We start from the raw sequence: 5,858 nt of genomic DNA, 5'->3' as shown, positions 1-5,858 counted from the left end.
TTGAGAGCTCTCAACGTAGCTTCTCTCACCACTTTGGCCTAATACCCTATTGAAATTAAAAATAGTAATAGCTTATTTGAATGTTCTACAATCCATTTGTATCTGTCACAACCATCATCTGTATGCGTGGGAAATCAAATTATGCTTGTGCCATTTCTATTAAGAATCGGCTGATATGCAGTGATATATCAGGGAGAGAGAGAGAGAGAGAGAGAGAGAGAGAGAGAGAGAGAGAGAGAGCGAGAGAGAGAGAGAGACCAAGCAGCATTTACCAGCCCTCATGAACTAATTTCTCCTTGCTACTGTTCTCTAGTCTCGGCAATCAAGTGCTACCAATGCAGCAGTGACCAAGAGAAGGATAAAGATAAGGACGTATGTGGAGCCTTTAAGGGCTTCAACGCAAGTGCGCATGCGCTTGTCGACTGCCTAGGACCGGAAGCGAAAACCCCGGGCATCTTCTGCGAAAAGGTCGTCTACGAAAGTCCAGGCAGTGAGTGTAGTGCTATTAAATAGACGTGGCATTAATTATTGACATTTTTTTACATTAAAAGTAAGAACTAACGTTACTAAATATATCCTCAAACTCTCACCTGATTAAAATGTTTTTACGTTGGTTAAATTTGCAAAAATCTAGACGATTTGGTAATTTCTGTTGTCTAACACTATTCCCCCAGTATTGTTCAGATACTGGCATCTCTCTATTTTTCACCGGGAAATTAGGGCATATAAAGAAGGTATATAAGCATGAAAAGTAAACAGAAACACTAATTGTATTTTCATACATTTTATTTTGTATAAATAACACACAAATATACTACTTGATGGTGCTAGAAATTCGTGACGTAATCACTTTAAGTGAATATGGGATAAATATGGGATGATAAAAGCAGTGATCTGACGAGGGTACGACGGTGGGTGTAAAGGGGTGTGATGAACAAGAGAGATGAAGGCAGTAGCATTGATTACAAGAGACGAATCAGAAGAACACATTTAAATATGATAATAGATTGATCTTGGGAGGGGGGACATATTTTGGATGTATATCTATATAATTCGGCTGGGAATTTGTGAATGATGTCTATCAAACTCATCAAGTCTTTCTCTTTCTCTGTGCCGCCACCACTGCTGCCGCCAGCCTGGGGAGTGTGGCGCACAGTGCATCGTAGGTGTGCCTCGCGGTCGAACTATGGCGTGAGCTGGGGCTGCTACTGGTGGTACGACACAAATGGAGTCTACACGGAGGTCTGCTATTGCAACGGGGACGGCTGCAACGCGGGAACGCACATCATCGCATCCGTGGTGTTACTCCTGTCACTAGGACTGCTCTCCACTGTTTGGGGGCTGTGGCGCTAGCAGTAAACCGTGCAGAGAGAAAGACGGTGACTGAGTGAGAAAGAGAGAGAGGAGAGAGAGATGGTGATGGGAAATTTACAGTTTAAAAAATGAGGAGACAGTTTTTAATATTTTTTTAATGCGCGAGAATTCGGGATCCGTCCGTCTAACAGCGCTCCTGGTGGCAAACAATGTCTCTAAAGCCCGACGCACACGTGAGTTATTTTACTCAAGTAAAATGACGCATGAGTCAAATTACTCAACGAAAATCCGCCGCACACGTGAGTAAAATGATGCATGCGTCAAATTCTTCAACGAAAATCCGCCGCACACGTGAGTGAAATGACTCATGCCTCATATTATTTGAGTAAAATAACTCACGTGTGCGCCGGGCTTAATCCTACCGAAGGTGAGAAGTGTAATTGTTAATTGTTACAATGGGTTGTTTTCCCATGTTCGTCACTAGGGGCGAAAGTTTCCAACCTCTAGGTAAAACCTTCATTCATTCGTTGATAAATAACGCAATTTATCTCAGTAGTGATGACTTGGCAGGCTAATGTAGAATCTGAGTAACTTTGTAAATACACGCGTGTGATAGACGGTACCAAATCCTTCATCGAACACGGAAAACATTGTAAACTGTGTTAAGAGAGATCAAACGGTGTCCATTCAAACTAGTGTCCATGCAGAGCGGTGTTCGTACAGGTCAGAATATGCAACAATCTTCTCACATCCACAGAATCTCACAGTTATATTGTATATAGCGTTCCTATTTAGCCTTTATATATATATATATATAATGCGTTTTAACTAGAGGAGATCTGTCATAACCACCAATAAGTTTTACATGGTTAGTGTTGTTGAATAGGACGCACAGATGTGTGCCGCCCATGTTTCGTGATACTGTACCGTACACAGTGTTTAGAAATGTATGTGATTATACCTATCACACTAGTTGTGATGGCAATGAGGCAGGCGGCAGCAGAGGCTACGTAACGCGAGGTCGGCCTTCTAGCTGTGAAAGTGTAATACTCTATAATCACTCTGTAAATATTTTTCCCGTTTTGATACGGCAGGGTTTTATAATTCATCTAATTTTTTAGCATAATCTTTTAACGATTATACGCGCGTTGTGGCAATTTACACATGATGTTCGTTACACATGATGACAATGAGCAAGAGCTCGTTGTTGGTATTCGAATGGCAAAATGTTAATAGAAGAAGTTTTGGCAGCAATCGGCGTTAAGAAAACTATAAATATAGGCGGAGTGGGAGAAAGTTATCAGAATCTCATTTTTGCAACACACGGGATTCTTGGACCATGATGGCTGAGATTTATCCTAACGAATTGTGAATGCTTATATCGAAAGAAATATAACGTAAGAATTTTGTTATGAAATTAAAAAAATATCGATGTTCTTCTATTTGTTTCGGCGATCGGTATCAAACACGCTTCATTCCGAGCCGGTGACGTCATTTGCGTTTCATGCCAAGAACACCGATCGGCTCCCGTGTCTGGGTTCGATTTGCCGGTAGATTATCCGTGAGGTAATTCGCAATGAAACCTGTATGTGTACGGTTCACATTCGCCGAGTTTTCTATATTCGTAAAAGTAAGTACAAAACTGCGTGCAAAGAAACTATATTGCGATTGTAAAACTAGTGTTTGTCTGTTTCTTGCAAGGTTGCGAATATTGCTGTCACGATAACGAAAACAAAATGCGCTCGTGAGAGAGAAAGAAGTGCAGAGACAGTGATAGAATGTAAACAAGAGAGATCAAGAATGTAAGAATGTAATAGAATGTAACAAAGAAAGACGGGAAAAAGCAAAATATGCTTTACTATTGTTTCGACTACCATAAGCGGTAAGCATTTCATAATGCATCATAACACTAATAATAATCCATAAACACTAATAGATGTTAAATAAGCTTGAATATATTTCTAATCATATAATAACCGCTAAAATAACGCGCACCGACTATGTGTCTTGGAGTTATCTACGTATGTATGTATATATATATATATACTTAATTATCGGCCATATAAAATATTTGTATTTACATCATAATACAAAACTACGGAAGTAAAACACTACTTCCTAAAGTTTAGAGGATACTTGATGCTCTGCTGATCCTAAAAGCTCTACTATAATATGTATGTTACCTGGCAATAGGTTATCGGATATGTACTACGTGTAGTGAGTGGGACGAGGGAAATAGGGAGACGAAGGTAAAGAGGAATATGAACAGGAACATGTGCTACACACAGTCAGGCAGGTATGAATAGAGCAAACAAGAGAGTGTGGAAACATGCATGCGCGCACGCACACGCGGAGATCGATGCACGTATAGTACGTCCTCGCAAACACCAGCACGCACACATGCACGCGCAACAAAAAGTACGCACGCACGCACGCACACATGCGCGCGCAACAAAATGTACGCACGCTCGCACGCACACATGCACGCGCAACAAAAATGAACGCACGCACGCGCGCGCGCGCGCGCGCTCTTATACAGCTATAGTGCCGTTATCGTGCTGAATTCCTCATTGGCGTGTACTGCGCATGCGCGCCCTGCTTCTTCCTCTGCCGATGTCGTCTGCTTGGCGGCAGCTGCCGTAGCGTCGAGGTAACTCGGCGGAGGCGGGATACGTAACACCACCTGGCTCGTTCTCACCGGGATAGCCGTCTCGTAGCGCCGTGAGTTACGGGCCGCATCGTAGCCTGCCGTGCGAACAGATAGATAGATAGATAATAGGTTTAATGCAAAAATAGTATTTACAACGTTACAATTAAAATAAGTTTTGCAAACATGATATCACCAGGCAGTATAACGCTGAAATTGATGATATATTACATGATATTATGAAAATTATATCACTACAACTAGTCTATAATAATATATGTCCCGTGGTAAGACAGATATCACTTAAAATATTGGTTCATAAAATTATATGACTACAACTATAATAATATATACAATATTTATAATAACAGAGCAACAACATCGTAACAGCCGTGTGTACAGAGCAACAACAACGTAACAGCCATGTGTACAGAGCAACAACATCGTAACAGCCGTGTTTACAGAGCAACAACATCGTAACAGCCGTGTTTTACAGAGCAACAACATCGTAACAGCCGTGTGTACAAAGCAACAACATAGTAACAGCCGTGTGTACAAAGCAACAACATCGTAACAGCCGTGTGTACAGAGCAACAACATCGTAACAGTCGTGTGTACAGAGCAGCAACATCGTAACAGTCGTGTGTACAGAGCAGCAACATCGTAACAGCCGTGTGTACAGAGCAACAACATCGTAACAGCCGTGTGTACAGAGCAACAGTAAAGTAACCCCCTCACATAGTCTGTTCTCACAATTGAATTGTGAAAAATAATTAATTAGCTAGTCAATTTATTAACGACATAATGCCACAGCGACAGTCTTGGGGGATTTCTGCATGTATACGGCAATCTCTTTTGATATTTTTTCCATTTTAACACACTTCACACTCATTCAATACGTATATGCTTCGAACTATCGTTATCTTTTCATCAAAATCGTTTTCTTTTTCTTTGGATAACTACACGATAATTATAACTCATTGATTAATGAACACCCACCGTTCCCAAGTAGATGGTCGCGTATCGTTTGTTCAATGATGTCCTCATCATAGTTGTGGACGTGAATGCAGACTACAATGTCCTGGCACATTGCCTTCCTGACGGCCTGCGTGCGCGCGTGTGAGAGAGAAAGATACTTCAATATTCCGCGTTTACTCGTAAAACTCAAACTCCACGACAAATGGCGCTCTCGCTCTGGCTCATGATATTATGATATATGATATCATGATCATGATAATTTATCATGAGTTGTACGAAGGGGGCGCTGCATGCAGTTTGCGTAGAACTATGACGCGTGACTGTGGGAGAGATTCAGCGTCACGTCCGTCGTAGACCCGTAGTCGTGAGTGCGCATGCGCGGCAAGCTGGGCGAAACATAATAAACTGTAATGAATAAAATAATAATTAAAAATAATAATTGAATAAATTTAATAATGAAATTGATGTGAAGAAGAAACTGGACACTATATGCTTGCGAGAATATACGAGGAACGTGCGCAAGTCTTCATATCAGGCGCGGTTATAGCAGCAGACGAGTTGTCAAAGACGCGCGCTCGCACGCGGAAAGTGCATGCGATAACGCCATGCCATCGCATCCAGACACACAAAGTCGGCAAGAAAAACAGAAATTAGTCTGCTTATATTATACACCCTCGGCGCCACCAGAGGGCAGAATGAAGGATGTCGGCTGTGCGTGGCATACGTAGCAGAGACGGTTAATATTTACCAAGGGTTATTTCATTTTATTCATATATATGTTGTACTTCTATTTAGGTGATAACCTCAGCTCTGGAATCGTAGCAGCGTAGAGTTAGCAAATGGTAGAGATGTTTCGTAGATAGCAAGGTAGAGTAGCAGCGTAGAGTCTCGTCAGATAGAGCCGTAGTCGCCCCGCCCC

At 41.7% G+C, this 5,858-nt stretch overlaps 1 long non-coding RNA gene across 1 annotated transcript in view; it reads left to right on the top strand.

The window, feature by feature from the left end:
* Nucleotides 1–1,508: 1,508 nt before the first annotated feature.
* LOC106817774 overlaps nt 1,509–5,858 on the top strand; it is a 9,630-nt gene continuing 5,280 nt past the window's right edge. The window contains exon 1 of the long non-coding RNA XR_001395102.1: nt 1,509–2,880. This is a non-coding gene — a long non-coding RNA (uncharacterized LOC106817774). The remainder of the gene's footprint in view (nt 2,881–5,858) is intronic.

Source organism: Priapulus caudatus, unplaced genomic scaffold (genome assembly GCF_000485595.1).
Source record: "Priapulus caudatus unplaced genomic scaffold, Priapulus_caudatus-5.0.1 Scaffold1859, whole genome shotgun sequence".
NCBI classification, from domain to species: Eukaryota; Metazoa; Priapulida; class Priapulimorpha; order Priapulimorphida; family Priapulidae; genus Priapulus; species Priapulus caudatus.
Note: the sequence above shows the minus strand (reverse complement) of the source record. Positions and strands in the feature narration are given on the sequence as shown.